Source organism: Sceloporus occidentalis, unplaced genomic scaffold (assembly GCF_023333645.1).
Source record: "Sceloporus occidentalis isolate IW3139 unplaced genomic scaffold, rSceOcc1.0.p SCAF_1, whole genome shotgun sequence".
Lineage (NCBI taxonomy): Eukaryota > Metazoa > Chordata > Lepidosauria > Squamata > Phrynosomatidae > Sceloporus > Sceloporus occidentalis.
In genome coordinates this window covers 64,091,915-64,109,867 of record NW_028316981.1, presented here as the reverse complement: position 1 = coordinate 64,109,867, position 17,953 = coordinate 64,091,915, and the positions used below count along the sequence as shown (strand labels likewise).

The window sequence follows — 17,953 nt, the reverse complement described above, 5'->3', positions numbered from 1 at the left end:
CATAGATACAGTTTTAGGATTCACCATCTTTTTATGAACAGCATAGTACAGTCCAAACTAGGAAAAGGCCATTGGTCCTTTTATTTCCATGGTAACAGCAGCCTCTGTGGAGGCAAATTCTATACCTCCTTGACTGCAAAGTCAATATATAGTGAATATGTACAGTGATACAAACTGCTTTGACATACAAATGCATAAAACAAATAAAAGAAAAATATATTTTAGTCATTGTACTCAAAATGAGACTTTTATAGAACTGCTGACATTATTCCCCTCTCCCTCTTCCCCACTGTACAAGTGTTCCTCTTTTATCCTGACAGTTTATCCACAGCTTTTAATGAAAGCCTTTAAGGAAACTAAACATATACTTCATTGTGGAAAAGGGGTATACTATAAATTATATGCATTAAGGCCATATTGCAAATATATGACATGTTATATATCAGAAGATTACTACCTGTACTAAATTTCATTTAACATTTACTTTGCCATACTGCCTATGTACAATTGGGAGTAGCACTCCTATCACTGCACCTTTTTCTTAAACCCTCTACTAAAACAGAAAGCGGACAGGCTTTGCAAGTTTCTTTGAAGAAACACCTCTAAAGATGCATCTCCTCTAAAGCAAGAAGGCTGAAGAATCAATTTACTCTTAACAAATTATGAGCAAGAAAACTTTGACTGTCACTTCAATTTTTGAGCGATTCAGCGTTCTTTCAATATAATTAAGATGGCCAATCTGTCTCCCTTGGCTGATGAGTCACTGTGATGACCATCTGTTCCCATTAGCAAGTTAAATATATTACAAGGACAGCTCATATTTGTGGATAAGTTATGAGTTCAAGGCTATCCTACAGGATGGAAAGATTTCAGCCAAGTAGAAGATTATCAGACAAATGTTGACTATTGTGGCAAGCCTAATAAATTACTTAACTAGCATAAATATATAAGGTGTTACAGCCATTGATATATTTAATACCGCACAGAAGCTCAACTTGTTCAAAGGAAAACATTTTTCTTCACTGGCTTTGTAACCTAAATTTCACTTAAGATGGTCTACAAGCCCACAGACATTAAAAAAGCATTAAAAATTCATAACTGTCACAAGAAAGCATTTTTATTATTAACTGATTGTTATGTGAGACAATGAACAGCAAAACACCCTAGAACAATTAAAATATTTTCTTGGTTGAAAATATTTTGCAAAGAATAATTACACTGAAGATGGCTAGTGAAGATGTTCCTAAGATGAAAAGCTTAGAGAACATAATATCTTGTGGGGCAAGAATTTTCAGTTTCCCACACATTTCACAGTCCTACCTTCCTGTCTATTTGAAGTGTACACTGTCTTCTGCACAACAATCTTTCCCCTCTTTCACGTATTCCTAATCTTCTGCCACCACAAGGATAAATGGGTCCCTTATTATGATACAGTCCTTTCAGTGACTTCTTAGTAATCACAGATACTGGGAAATATAGGTGCTCTCTCACATCTATTATGCCCCTCACTTTATTTTTCATGGCCCTCTTGGTCATTGGATTTTCAGAATAGAAGAACTATGAAGCATGCAGTCTCTTAGAGCCTTCAGATGTGAGGCATGCCAAAACAGAAGAATGCACTAAGTACAGATCACATGCACACTCAGTATAAATGTAATTAGATGTACACTTCATTTAGGGCCATGCTTTTATAAATGGCAGGGGGCAGAAGGTGTCACTGTTTAAAGGATCCCATGGGAAACCAGGGACATAGGTTGTGAAAATACAAGTCAAGTGCTAGCTATCTTTACCTCTTTAAAGCTGAAAGAGGACAATCCTTGAAAATAAAGAGTATGAATAAATTTTCTGAGTTCATTCCAAATGAATTGGCCTTTTCACAGTTTTGGCAAGTATCACACACATGTGCTAGCTAGTCTTTCCCTACCAACATTGAGACAATAGGCTACCCCTATGCATGTGGGGAAAATAGATATACCTTGCACAATACATCTAAATTATTTGTTCCACATTCAGAATTCTGATTATTTTCAATCTTCCTTGCTGAGATAAGTGGTAGTCTCCTCCTCCCCCCCCCCTGATTTTTTGCTTTTCCTTTAATGAATTGCCCTGTGGGCCACTATGACCTCCATATTGCTTCTGTTGAACAAAGCTGTCATGATGTAGCATTGTGTGAGAGGCAGTGTGAGGGAAAGAAAAATGGCAATCTCCATCTAAGTGCTGATGCACAAATTCTAATGGACAAAAATAGCAAAGCAGGGGCACGACTTTACTAAGTTGAATTCATACACCACGGTTCAGACTAGCTCCGGTGAAATAACAAACAGTTGATACAATTTAGAGTAAGTGGGTTGAGGCAAAAGAGGATGGGGAAGCCCATGGGAGGAGGACATGTGCAGACAGATGCTGAGCAGTCCAACAGCTGCAGCCTATCTATCAGACACTTCCTTGAACAACAGCCTTATAATGACTGTTAAAGGCAGATGAGCAACACAGGCAAAGCAGCAGGGCCATGGCCTTTACCAGAGCTGCAGGTTTATTTGCAGGAAAGATATGCTTCTGTGGGAAACCGTTGTTGGCAAAAAGCAGTTTCTTCAAGACATTGTTCTAACTTCACATCCTACTGAAACCATTTGTGTAATTGTTAGCATTCTTAAAACAATAAAGGGGTTTGCTTGAAAAACACCAAGCAAGAAGTCTCAAAATCACAACTTGTCAACTTGATGAATTACTCCATTCCTTCCGGTCCACAGAATGTTTTACTACACATACTACAAATAATTGACCACTTTCCTCATACACTGTTTAGCTCGTTGGAGAATGCTATCACCAATTAAATAGTTGAAAATTATTCATATCACAACTGAAGCTTTTCCTTTGAAAAGTGAAATTTCATAAATTTATTTTATTAAAGTTTGTTTCACCTCCCCTTCACTGATACTACTTTATCCATCAGCCACTAAAATGGTAAAAAAGAGGAACAATTAACATTTTTACATAAAGTGACAGAGTAATTAATAAGTAGACAGTAGGTTAAATCCAATTGTTAGTCACAACTAGGGTATAGAACCACTAAATCAATGGGACCCCTCCCAGGTATTCACTTCATAAGTTCCACTGATTCAAAGAGTCTATTTTAGTTGGGTCAAACAACTAGAATGAGCCCAAAATTATATGTAGCTTTAAAAAATCCTAATGATAATTCCATGAGGAATTACCTCCTGAAATATACCTCTGGGCCCCAGGAGAAGGGATATATTAAGGGGGGGGGGAACTAATCTAATTTAAAAATTAATTAAAACGTAGCAGTCCATACACGTTTTGGCTTCCTTATTTTCTCTCCTCCCCTTTAGCAACAGTTTAACTTTGGTGACCAAATGGTTTCTCAGATTCAAGGATGCTTGGCATCTTATGATACATCACATGGCTGTGTTTTTAGAGAACACTATTCTCCTATGATTTTGTGCATCTCCTCAGAAACACCTAGGTTCAAAAGACTTCATTTTGTGTAAGGATGTGGGCTAGTATGGTTCCAGAAAATTAGAACTAAGTGAAGTTGAAAGCCTCCCCCTGAAACCATGGCCTCATTCCCACTACATAATAAACTGGTTTTCAAACTGATCTGAACTGGTTTAAATGGCCCTTGTTCACACTTTCGACAAATTTCTGGTGTAGTTTGCTGAGGAGGGTGCAGTGCTAAAACCATTTAAACTGTTTCTTCTGGATCTGTGGCATTCCCCGCTTCTTTTGAAATGAACTGATTCAGCACAAGTGTGAACACACTATTTGATTCAGTTCCTTTGGGGCGGTCACCCCTGTGAGGCAACTCCATGTTGAATCAATACATTGCTGAATGTGAAAGCAAAGTGGATTAAATTGAAATGGGTAAATTCGATCATGGCTTGTGTGAACATCTATTCAGCACTAAATTGCTTCATTGATTCGACTAAAAAAAATTTAATTTTGTAGTGGTAATGAGGCCGTTATATTGCAAGGATGAGCAACACTTGTTCCATATGAGGATCCTAAGACTGTGTTTGTGCCCACTCATCACTGCCCAAATTGCACTGTCATTGCCCAAACCATGCCACCAATCTTTTTATGTTGGTCTCTGCTCTTGTTCACCAAACAAACGTCTTAATTTTGAATGAAGTAGTTGTAAACAAGTTATTTTGTTCTGTGTTGTTTCCATCTCTGAAAGTGTGAGAGGCTATGGACCGTATATATGGGATGGTTCTGGGATAAAGAAGAACTTTGTGCCATTTCTTGTGCTCTAAAGATGTTGCTGTTACAGGTTAAGTCTCCTTTATCCTAAATGCTTGAGACCAGAAATGTTTTGGATTTTGGATTTTTTTTTATTTTGAAATATTTGCATGTGCATAATGAGATATTTCAAAGATGGGACCCAAGTCTAAACATAAAATTTATTTGTGCCTTGTATACACCTATATACATAGCCTGAATGTACAGAGTGCTTATGCTGAAGCCGCACAACAAAAAGGAGGAATAGCGTGCGTTATATTGAATGGGACTCGAGCATACGAGCTTTTCGTCTTACGTGGGGGTATGTGTTCTGGAATGGATCCCCCGTGTAAAGTAAGAGATCACTGTAATTTTAGACACAATATTTAAAATAATTAGTGCATGAAACAAAGTTTGTATACCTTGAATCATCAGAAAGAAAAGGTGTAGCTATCTCAGCCAGCCATGTGGACAATTTTTGTTCTGGAGTATTTTGGATTTTGGAATTCTAGATAAGGGAGACTCAAGCTGTACTGCCAAATCTTCGTGCCAAGTATGGTAGCAGTGGCAATTTTAATGATAGAGGGAAAATGTGTTCTCCAAAGTATTGCTGGGTGGACAGTGGTCACAGTCCACAGACGTTGCCTGCGTCTGCACTATAAACATTGTCAGAGCTGACTATGCAGAACTAGACAAACAAATATCTTATTTAATATTAAGACATCTTCCTATTTTTCTCTATAAACTGGCACAGGACCTTCTGAAAACATTAGTGTTCATTCTCTCTCCATTTCTAATAAAATCAAAGCAATACTGTTACCACCTCTCAATTGACTATTAAAAGCTCCATGATTTAAAATTCCCTTTAGTCTTTCAAACACCACTGAAACTGAAATGTCCCTTCGTCTTGTTAAGCAAGAGAAGTTGAACATCTGTCCCGAAGGGCAAGCCGCATGGAAAAGGCCTAATAAAAGGCAACCACTGCCATGTGACCTGCTTAAATGAAAGCCAGCCCAAAAATGGCCAGCCTCCATGTCTGCAGGCTCATATAAACCTGCAAAGTCTTGCCCCAAATCTCAAGGGATTTCCAGTCCTGCAAGATTTCCTGAAAGATCTGAGATCTTGCATCAAATGTCATGATGTCATCATTGCTAGATCATATAGAGCAGACTTTGAGCAGCTGCTTGGAGTCCCTTGCGAATCTCCAGTGCTGTTCCCAGGGATACCCAGTGTAACAGCATCCTTCTGGGCAGTCAGGATAAACTGTGTATCTAGAAATAGCAGTTATAGGATACTCCTCCCTACTCTTGACTTAGGCCCTGTACAGACTGGCCTGAAAGCCTGGCCTAGGGACAGAGTCAGGGCTTGCATCCAGATGATGCATGCCCTGACTCTGCCCCCAGGGCACCAAGACGCTGCGTGCTGCTCCACACAGCACACAGTGTCATAACACTCCTCTGGTGCTGTGTCCATACAACACAGCACCAAAGGAGCACCATATAGCCGTGCCACCACGGCTATGGCACCCTTTAGAGAGCGCAAAAAGGAGCCACTTGTTGCAGCTCCTTTTTGCAACCTCGAAAGACCGGATCAAGGCTGTGGCGTGAGGTTGCCACAGCCCTGATCTGGTTAGGAAAGTGGCGGCATCTCACCACCCCTTCAGGGGCTGTCTGTTGAGCGTCTTAATTCATCCAAATATAACTCTCAGACATCTTGAACTCAATTTATGTAAAGGTAATCAATAATCTCTGCATGAGATTTTGGCTTGCAAGTGCTCTTTGTAGCTATATTTTTTCATATTTTTATCATGCTTCAACACCTCTACTGATTTCAGATGGAAATACAATTCCTCACCAGTTTTATTCTTGAAGGAAGCAACAAGTAATTTTAGCAAATTTCTTTCTGTTGAGAGAAAGTCTTCAAAACTGCACAGTTCGTGAGATCTGTTACAATTCAGGACTCATTCTGTGAAAAAGTGACACATAGTGGTTTTGCACAGAAAACATTTTCTCTGCAGGAAAAAGTTCTTTCTGTGTGGAAAATAATATTTCTGCACACAAATATTTTGTTGAACATAAAATGCTGTTTCCTGGACAAATCTATGTGCAATTTTGGAGTAGGCGTTCTGAACTGTGTAGATTCTCTTCAGTCAAGAATTCCTTTCATCTGGATATCTATATGTCTGAGAAACATGTTCTTCAATCCTTTTTAAAACATTAAAATATTTTCAATTATTATTTCCTTGTTTCCCAAGGACATTGTTTCCTTGTCTAAATGAGAAATGCTGTGCATTTCTAAAATGCGCTCTTTTACGAGCCAGGTCTTGGTAACACATAGCAGTTTCTTATTCAGCAAAATAGAACCATTCTAACCCCTCCTCCTCTGTCATTCATCTTCTAGAATAGTTTCAAATAAAAATCAAACATACAAGTAGTTTAAAAAATAAGCGTAGATGCATGTGTCTCAAACAAAGGTGTCAACAAATGGAAAAGACAAGAAGATCCTAGAAATGCTATCCATTGGCCATAGAAATCAAAGTATGAAAGCAGAAATTTTCCTAGATGTGCAAAATGTACTCTGTTTAGAATATGTTAAAATAGGCATCCCATAAGTGGTACTTAGCACATACCATGGAACAGTGATATAGTGAACTCTCATTTTTCCATTTAGTATAAATGTAATGAAGTGGAGAAATAGTCACTCCACTAAATCTTAGTGAAATATTAGGTAAAAGGAATAAGTATACTCCGGCTTGAATTGTAAGCTTGTAGTATATTGTTTACCACAATATATTAAACCTAGATATTACCCTTTTGTAGTATAATGCAATAAAGTAGCCTGCAGCAGAAGAGTGCAATCACCCTAGCATTTTAACAGTAAATGGTTGAAATATTACTGGTCTTGTATGAATCTGAGAATTCACATCTTAGATAGTTAATTGCACATTCTGACATAAGGTAAGAACAAGCACTCGTACCTTTTTTCTTCCTATGTTTCTTAATAAACATTGTATATATTGTAAAGCATTGAGAAACATTTTGTAGGAATCCTCTTTTTCAATCTTCACCCAATATACAGTACTGCTATAGGACTGCAGCTTCCTCTCAATGAAGAGAGAAGTGGAAAGACAAACAAGCTCAGGTTTCTTGTACTTTTCAATACAGTTTAGAACCAGAACTGGAGAACAGGAGGATGTAAGGAAAGGTAGTCTGAAATCTGACTGCACATTAGGAGATCTAACTATTAGTGACCTGTTAATGTCATCGCCCTCTGTCCATTTTTTGAGCCATTTCATCTGAGTGTGTTTTTTTCCTGATATTTTAAATTTTAAGTAATATGGAGTTTTCGTTAATCTAATTATTTTCACAATATATTTTAATGTTTATAACAATAAAGATATAACAAAACTTTCTCATTTAGGCCTTGGGAAGTGAGTGCGAAGTCAACATGTACAGAGTTCCAGGGAGCAGGTCATCTGGGAGGAAGTTATGTTTATTTTCTTGGCTCTAAGCCTGGGTTCCTTGACCATTTATATGCTGAAGAGGTAGTAAATATACCCCTGGTGACAAACCTATGGCACACATGCCCACTCTGGCACACAAAGCCATTTTTGAGGGCACACGGAGAGAGGTGAAGGCAGGGGAAGAGTAAGAACAGGCGCACACCAGAGACAGCTTAAAGGCATGGGAAGGTGGGGGGAAGAATAAGAACAGGCACACACCTGTTTCTCCTCTTCCCCTGCTCTCCTAGGCCTTCAGCTGCTTCTGGGGAAGTCTTGCTCCTGGAAGGTCTATACCTGGAAGTCCTGTCTCAACAACCCAAAAGTCCCGCCCCTGGCACCAGGTAACACCCTGTGCGGTAACACCTTTGAATGTGGGCACTCGGGTTCTAAAAAGTTCGCTATCACTGAAATATACACTCGCTTCAACATACAGCACACTATGCAGCCCTTCTGGAAATTAGATTTAAATAGCTAATGCGGCCCTTAATTTACCCATACATTTTGTATGTGTCTCTTTACCCACATTATCTACATGAAACTGCTGGGAGAGATGATCCGGAGGCAAGGGGTAGGGTGTTTTCAGTATGCTGATGAAACCCAAATATATTTTTCCATACCTTCAAAAACAGCCTCAGCTAAGGATAGTGTCTCCCCTCTGAATAAATGCCTGGAGAAGGTAATGATGTGGATGAGGAAAAACAAATTGCAGCTGAATCCTGACAAGACAGAGGGCCAGTATAGACCTGCATGAGAAACGGGCTTCCAGCCAGCTTGGGAGCATGGCGTATGCACAATGCATGCCCCCAAGACACCGATAAGCTGGCTTCATGCCACCTGGCTGCCCACCCAGCAGAGCGCTGTAAAGCTGCAACAGGGGAAAGCCGGCTTTTTGCAAATGCAAAAAGGAGCTGCATTTTTCCACTTCTTTTGGGGCCAGCAAAAAGGTGGATTGGGGCCATAGCGTATGGTTGCCATGGCCACCTTCAAGCCACCCATTTTCAGTGGTCTGTTCTATCCAAGAAATACTTACTGTATTCCTAACTTGGATTTGGCGGTGTTTCAGCCAGTCCTGCATGGGGTTATGTTTCCCCTGAATGACTGTTTAGCTGTTTCTGGGGCCATCTCTCAAATTAACATCTCAGATAGATGCAAAGGCTAGGAGTGCTTACTATCAGCTTTGGCTGTTATGCCAGGTGTGCCCCTTCTTAGAACTTTAGGACCTAAAGATGGTAGTGTATATGCTGGTAACTTCAAGACTGGAGTTTTGATGTGCACTGCTCATGGCAGCCAGATTGGTTATTGGGACATTCAAGAGTGATCATATCACACCAATATTAAAATCACTCCACTGGCTGCCAATTAGTTTCTAGACAAATTAGAAAGGTTTGGGTCCAGATTACCTATAGGATTAACTCCTCCTCCCCCTCAGGTCTTCTGGGGGACATTTACTCCAGTAACCCAGGAATAGGTTGGCTACTGTCAGATGACTTTTTCTTCAGCCCCCACCAAACTGTGGAACATCCTTCTAGAAGAGATTCAACAGCTGAATATGTTGTCCAAAGTTAAAAGATTAACTTTGTTAAAAGATTAAAGACCGATCTCTTTCAGCAAGCCTATCCAGATGATTTTTAATTTTTAATTTTAAATGATGACTGTTGATATGTGTTATTTGTTCTTCTAAACTGATATGTTTTTAACAGATGTTGTGTTTTTAACTGATGTTATGTATTTTTAAATCTGTTGTTGTTGCCTTGATCCATCAGGAAAGATAGGTGTATATGTGTGTGTGTGTTAACAATAATAATTCCAGGATATTTGGTACTTTATGAGCCCATTAGTGCTCTAAGATCTCCTGGAGAAGCTCCTTGCTCTTTCTCACCATCTTCTGAGGCTCATTAGGTGATACAAGGGAGAGGGCCTTCTCAATGGGCCCTTCCCAGAGAGGCCAGAATGAATCCCTCCCTTGCTTTCTTTCCATCAGCAACTGAAAACATTCTTGTGTCACTAAGCTTTTGCCAACTGAATGGGATGGGCTTTAATTAATGAGCTGTGCTGTTTTATGGTTTGTATTCTCTTTTCATGAATTTTAATGTTTTAATGTTTGTTTTAACTTTATAAATGTTTGAGGTGCGGTACACATGGCACTAAAGTGTCGTGCTGGCAGCATACTAGGGTTAAGGGACCACACGGCAACTGCACGGTCCCTAACCCTAGTACGGCGTGTCTCTGTAACAATGGCAGTGCCCTGTGTATACGGGCACTGCCATTGTGACATGACGGACGCATAGCGTCTGCACGTCGTGCCAAGTCTATGATGTCACAAGTGTGCCATTGGTGCACTTACAACATCTGCCCTGCAGGGCAAAAAGAACCTGCTTTTCGCGGGTTCTTTTTCCTCTGCAGCGAAGCAGCACAATTTGGTGGCTGCGGCTTTCCTACAAAGGAAAAACAGGTGCTGTCAAGCCTCCCTTTTTGGGAGGTCTGAACCATGCCTCTGCCACGTTGAGTCCCATTATTGGAAGAAAGGCGGGAAATAACTTAATAATAATGTTTAACTTGACAGAACTTGAGCTACCTATGTCAAATAAAAATTCTGAATGTAAAAACCCCTGATCTCTTCTAGCTATTCTTCATCTGCCATACCACTTCTATTTGCTAGTATTGCCAACTCAGACACGCTACGCCTTTGCAAAAGTACCAGTAAATGAATTAAACAAATTTAACTGGAAACATAAAGACCAAAAAAAAAAAAAAAAAGATCTAGCTTTAAGGAAGTGATGTTATTTTCAGATTCCCAACAACTATAAGTCAGCTCCAAACACTAAATGTAATTTGTGCTACCTGGAAGTGGTTCGTGTTTGTGAAGGGGGCAGGACCAAGGACTTTATCAGAATAGGCTCATAAGGCACCACAAATGTGTTAGTAGAGGAAATGCAAACATACCAAGTTGGGGACATTTGTTTTCACATGTCTCTTCCAAATCCGTATGTGGTGCTTCTGTTCCTCATGCCAACATCCATATATCCCCACCACCCTGCCCCATGTCCTTCCCAGTATGCTTTTCAGTTCGTATGTTTCTTTTTAGTGCAATTGCACATTAAGTTTTCAAAAATTATTTCTTTAAAAAAAAATCTGCTTGGGAATAGTGGGGGGAAGGAGGGTAGGGGAACATAATAATGCCTACTCACACCATGTGACTGCCTACATATCAGAACTAGTTTGGGAGGAACTTATCACACTCACTCAATAGTAAAAAAAACCAAAAAAACAAACAAACCAGTGTGACTTGGGGGGCATTGACAGGTTTTTCCCATGAATGAAAAGGAAAACTCCCGCAATAGATGAACTACAAACCAGCAACTGGACAGACACAGCATCATGAGATTAGGTACAGTCAGAGACACTACTATTCTTCTTTAATTCCAGTCTTCAAGCCTCATGTAATAAAGTCCTAAATAAGCTTGGAAGTGCAAATTGCTGTGCTGGTTCAGATATAATAATCTTGATACTGGATGAATTACTTTTAATTATAATAATAATAATTAATAATTTTAATTATTTTTTTAAAAATACTATATTTTAATTTGTTTGGATTCAACATTTGGGTTGTTGGTTTTTGTTCCACCACTAGTCAAAACTCCTTTGTTCTTCAAGATCTTTTAAAACTTTCCTCTTTTAATTTCAATTATATGCTTGTTTGTGGCATTTTTAAAATAATCTCTTGAAATAGTAAGACACCCGAAACAATGTATAGTAGTTAAAACACTTTTAAAACATTTGATGACTAAAGCCCCAATGAAACACCTGAACTTTCTTTTTAAAATAGATCTAGAAACAATTTAATAAACAGCTAGACATCCCTAATTTTAAGATCCAAAGACCAACAAAAATAGCATAATCTTCACTGCCTGTTGGAACTGCAGAAGGGAGAAAGCCAGTGAGACCTCCTTTGGGAAAGGAGTTCCACAGTTGGGTGCTTATAGAGAGAAAGCCCTACTGTGTGTACCCATAAGCCAAGTCTCATGGGGGTGGCAGAGATAAACCGAAGCTGTCCAATGATTAGTGCATAAGGGTAAAGGAAATTACTACAAAAATCAATGCAAAAAAAAATAAATAGAAGCAGACAACAAAAAAGGATATGATCTGAGAATTCAAAGAGAAATTTAAGGGAAGAGTGGAGATGCTCTACAATCAGAAGAGGAACATAATACATGAATACAATGAAATAAAAAAGATGGAAACAATACACAGAAGAGCTATATAAAAATTTGAAAGGAAGAATGACGCATGGCAGAAGAAACTTATGATGATGAACCCCAACGTTTGGAAAGTTAAATGAAAGCTGCACTCAAACCAACTGGAAATAACAAGTGACCAGGAAAAGATGACACACCAACAGAACTGCTAAAATCCACAGAGACAGAGTCAAGTTTAGTTCTAACTAAAATATGCCAACAAATATGGAAAACAAAGCAGTGGCCCACAGACTGGAAGTGATCAATATAAATTCCCTTCCATAAAAAAGGAGACACAAAAGAGTATAGCAAGTACAGAACCAGAACCACTGCACTAATTTCTCATGCAAGCAAAGTCATGCTCAAAATTCTGCAGCAAAGACCAGAATGGGAAGCTGTATTCAGGGAAGGAAAAGTCATTAGGTATCACAGTGCAAACATATGTTGGATAATAGAACACATCAGGGAATTCCAGAAGGAAGACTACATGTAATTTATTATCTACAGCAAAGCCTTTGACAGCACAGATCACAAAAAGCTATGGCTTGCACTTAAGAGGAATGGGAGTGTCACAACATCTGATTGTCCTGATGTGTAACCTGTACTTAGGACAAGAGGCTGCTGTCATAGCAGAATATGGAGAAACAGAATGGTTCCCAATCAGCAAAGGGTCAGGCAAAGCTGCATACTATCACCCTATTTATTCAATCTGTATGCAGAAAATATCGCACGCAGAACAAGCTTAGACTCAAAGGAAGGCGGAGTGAAGATAAGAGGAAAGAACATTAACAACCTAAGATACGCAGACCACACAATGCTACTAGCAGAAGAAAAAGATCTGGAGCAATTAGTTATGAAAGTCAAGGAGGAAAGGCCAAGGTCAGGTTAATGCTGAATGTTAAAAAAACCCTTTAAAATGACAATAGAAGATCCATGAGAATTCATCCAAGACAATGAGAAAGCTGGAATAGTCAAAGAGCTCCCATACCCTGGTTCAAATATTCAATTCAGAACAGAAACTGCAGTCAAGAAATCAAAAAAGACTAGGATTGGGAAGGGCAGCTATGAAAGAACTGGACAAGGTCCTAAAATGCAAAGACATAAAATTAAAGTTACGATTGTCCAAGCCATTATATTCCCCATCTCCATGTATGGATGTGAGAGCTGGATAGTAAAGAAGGCTGACAGAAGGAGAATCAACTCATTTGTGATGTGGTGCTGGACAAGAGTGCTGAGAATTCTATGGATAAAAACAACAACAAATGGGTCCTAGAGCAGGTCAAGCCTGAACACTCACTGAAAGCTAAGCTGACTAAATTGAGGTCACATCATGAGAAGGCATGACTCGCTAGAAAATACAATATGCTAGGAAAGGTGGATGGCAGTAGAAAGCGAGGAAGATCGCATTACAGTATTTTTGTGCATTACGATGGATAGGCTCTACCAAGGAAATGACACCTGAGCCTACAGGACCTGACAGAGCAGATTAAATGCATCTGAGGAAGTAGTCTACTAATGCTCATGCTGCCTACTTCTTTCTTTCAGTTGAGCCCAGTACAAACAGGCGTTTTGTGGCGTCCTCACTGTGAACTAGGGCTAGATGAGGCTGGACATTTACATGCCCAGCAGACCTAATCCATGAGGACACCGCCATCATGGCTCGCTGCCATCCACACAGGTAGCACCACGATGGTGCAAGCATCGCGCAGTGCCCAAACGGCACTGGCAGGAAGTGACATGATCAGGGCGCACACACCAATCACACCCCTTCCAGGAAGCTGCTTTTGGCAGCTTCTTTTTGCTCTCAGGAGGGAGTGCATCGTTGCTGCGGCATTTGGTTGCTGCGGCAATGATGTGGGGCAAAAAGGGGTGGCACGGAGCTGCCTGTCTCTCGAGCCGTCTCAAAGGCGCTACAAGATCTCTCTATATACTGAACAGAGCAGTTAAGGACAGCCAGTGGCACTTGGAGGTGTCTCACTCACAGGGTCACTATGAGTCAAAGCCAACTCAAGGGCAGTTAACAACAAAAAGAATTGTTCAAAAAGTTGGCTTTTTAACATGTAAAATACCTTTTTTATTTCTATTCAAACCCCACATATAATACAAGTATGAGAACTCAACATGTGCAGGAAGCCAATTCCTGTAAAAAACAAAATAGCCCAGATTTCAAATGAGTTGAAAGGAAGCAGGCTCAGTTTTCACTGCTGGCATCTTTTATGTTGTATATAAATTTTCGGTAGGTAAATATTGTTCTAATATTGACTTTTCCTTGTTCATGTTTAGAACAACATTGTTTATTGCTGATACCTATATAAGACAAACAGACACTAATGAGGTAGTTCATCATCTTTAAAACACTGGACAAATCTTTGGATCCTTTTTGGAATAAATTGCCATATTTTTGGAAGAAAAGAAATCAATTTAAACTCTGGTACAATTAAATATTGAAATAAACTATTAATTCTTCTCTTTATGTTAGTAGACTTCAATTTTAAGTTCCCAAGTCTACTTATGAAAGAAGTAAATTTTAGTAAAATCAATATACTGTATTAGATTGATTCAACCTATCATAAGAATGGGTGGGAAGGTATATATGCTGTAGCCACTTTATTTTGTTTCATCTAAATCAAATACAATCTGTTTAAGTGTGTGTGTGTATGGGAGGGAATTTAAAAGATAGATTAAAGCGCACACACACCATTTAATTTGTTCAATTTATGAACCAGAATTTATATTGTCTACAAAAAAATCTAAGTTTTAATAAATTAAATTTAGGCTGATTTTTTTTTAAAAAAAAACCCAAATAGGGATCAGATACACAAAGACATATACCATGGACAAAGTCCTTAGTTAGCGTCTAGGCCTAATGAGCTGAACATTTTCTATGTCCCATCAAGGAGCACTCTATTCTGCCTGCAGTTGTCAAGCTGATGCGAGCTAATAGTTACTGATTATTATATTTGATTATTGGGACTACTCTCTATAGAAATAAAGAGGAGACAGTCATAGCATATGGATGCTTTTGGCCATGGAACTGGACATGCTAAATCAGTCTCCTATATACGCTCACTGAGGCAGTGGAACATCTGCAGTTCACGAATAAACACTAACTCACCCTTTGTACTATTTTTCCTCTGCACAAACAATAGTTGTTGTTAATGTATGAACTGTATAGAACTCTTTTTCCAGAAAACAATTCTGGCATCAATCTCTCTGCAATACTGTTTTTTGGTGGACACTCCTTTAGTGGTTTTCTCAAATTACTACAACCTTCAAACTATGGTGTTTGACACACTATGATACTTTATCTGATATTTTAAACTTCAAACTGAGGTTGTTATTATTATTATCATTATAGTTTATTTATATAGTGTTGTAGATTTACACAGCTTTAGTAACACTCTCCACATATCCAATAGCATAAAAATCCATCAAAAAGTGATACATTTATCAGGCCAATCAAAATACACAGTATGCATGTTGCAAGCTTTCGAAGCTCCACTGGTTTCTTCATCAGGCAAGGTGATAAAACCACACAGGAGAAAAAAAATGAAGATGTTAGTTATAGGCTGCATTTTGCTGTTTTTGTTCTAAGTTCAGATGGCATGGAGGGGTATCTCTTGCAGGCTGGCACCTCCTCCTTCTGGCCATTTGGCAACTGGGAGATTCTCAAAGTCCAGGAAAGTTAACATCCATTTGCAATACAGATACTTTCTTTGCAATCCAGTATGTCTAAATTTATTTTTACCTTTCAATCTGCCCTTTCTCTTCTTTTGGGATAGCCTTTCAAATCACACTTGTAACATAAAAGAATTCTTACTTAGTCATACCTCTAATAAAATCCTGAGGGTGGGGATTAAGTCTTGAAGTTTTTGTTCTTTTTGTCTCCTAAAAATCTTACAGTGACATTTGATTCTGCAGACCAGTGGTCCTAACTTACCCATACTAACGTCTGTTCCAACTGCCAAAAAATATCGTTTTCTGAGTCAGAGACATCACTGCATGTCCTTTTCTAGGAACAGAATCAAAGGCTGCAAAGGACAGAGATTTTCCGTGCACTAAGCTAAATCTCCCCACTTATCTACTGCTCCTGAACTTGTCATAGATACATGAATCCTGTGTCCTGAGCAAGCATCTGGCAAATACCACCATTAAAACCTGATCAGTAGTCAAAGGTGACTAATCAGTTTTACAAGGAATTCAAAATTCATCTTACTGCAGCTGCTATCAGAATGGACAACCAACACCACTGAGAGAGATCTATGTGTTACTTTACCTTTCATATCTGACAGATAATAGCATTTCTTCTATTAACTAGAAAAGTCAACAGGATTCATGAGTAGGTTAACTATTGCAGATTATTTCCAGAAGACAATGTTATTAAAGGTTCACAATGCTTATTGTATTTAAACACACACACTGAAACTTTAACAAAAGGTGGAATGGAAGAAATGAACCGAACGCCTTCACTCTTAAACTTATATTATTTTAAGAAGTCTACTTAACCTTGCTTATGCTAAGAAGTTACCATTTTATATTACCAAGCAGCGACTGCTGAGCAGTGAACATCTGTCTTCACAACAATTTTCATACTTGCCCAGAAAACAAATTAGACCTGTCTCAGATTCTCTGGCAACTGCTTTTTCATGTATGCCTGCTCTGATGAATGGTTATATGAAACTCACATTATGATCTCTAACAAAAACTAAAGTACAAGTTGAGTCTCCCTTATTTGAAATGCTTGGAACCAAGGGTGGTTTGAATTCTGGATTTGGGATTTTGGAACATCTGTATTTGCACATATGTGCATAATGAGATACCTTGGAGATTGGACCCAAGTCTAAACATGAAACTCCTTTGTGCTTTGTATACACCTAATACACATAGTCTGAAGGTAATTTCATACACAGCATTTAAAATAATTTTGTGCATGAAACCATGGGCCTATACAGACAGACAAAAATATAGCTGCTTCAGGTCACTTTGAAGGTATACCATTTAAATGTTGCATGGGTCCTAAGAGTCCGGAAGCCATGCCAAAGCCACACTCCAGTCCTTAGGCCTGAAGCGTGGCTTTGGCACAGCTTCCAGACTCTTAGGACACATGCATCCTTTAAACAACATACCTACAAAGTGAACCAGAAGCAGCTTTATTTTGGCCTGTCTGTATGGGGCCAAAGTTTGTATACCCTGAACCATAAGAAACCAAAGGTGTGACTATCTCAGCCACCTATGGAAAGAGTTTTGGTTTTTGGAATACTTTGTATTCTGTATAAGGGAGACTCAACTTGTATTATCTTAGGAATTAATATGAGAACTTCTACATTTCACCTATGGTTAATAATAAAATCATATACAGGGCTCCATATATATATCTAGGCTAAGAACCCAAAAAATAATTTTTAATAGCTAGCAAAAAATACAACAAAAGTTTATTTCTGAACACAAGTGGTAGCCTGATCTTCCCACAAAAATAAGGAGAAGGCATTGTTTACCAATAGCCTAAGAAAAACTAGAAATTCTTCCCGTCCACTCACCAAAAGAAAAAAGAAAAAAAAAAAAAAAAGAAAAAAAAAGAGAAAAGAGAAAAGAAAGGTGCTCCCATTTCCCTTGTAAGTCACAGCACAGCAAGCATACATTTTCTACAATGGCTGAAAGATCAGCCTTTCTGTCTCTCCCAAATAAATCTATTCTAGATTTTTCTTTTTTTCCTGCAGCAGCAACTCTTCTTTGTCCTCTGTCTGTCAGGGATGGAAATCATGCAGCCCTTCAGATGTTGTTGAATTGCAGCTTCCAGCATTTCCCCCCATCCTGGCAAGGCAACTGAGAATTACTCTTCTCATTTTTCCCCATCCAACCTAATTTAGCAGTTTTAATGCAACCTCTTTTCCTTACGATTCCTACTTTCAAATACTTTCTTGTTCCTTGCTGTGAGTGAGTAGAAATGCTGAAGACTGATCATGGACTAGAAAGAAAC

General features: G+C 38.8%; 1 protein-coding gene across 3 annotated transcripts in view; it reads right to left on the bottom strand.

The window, feature by feature from the left end:
- Window positions 1-17,953, bottom strand: part of IQSEC1 (IQ motif and Sec7 domain ArfGEF 1) — a 479,651-nt gene that overhangs the window by 305,919 nt on the left and 155,779 nt on the right. The window lies entirely within an intron of this gene.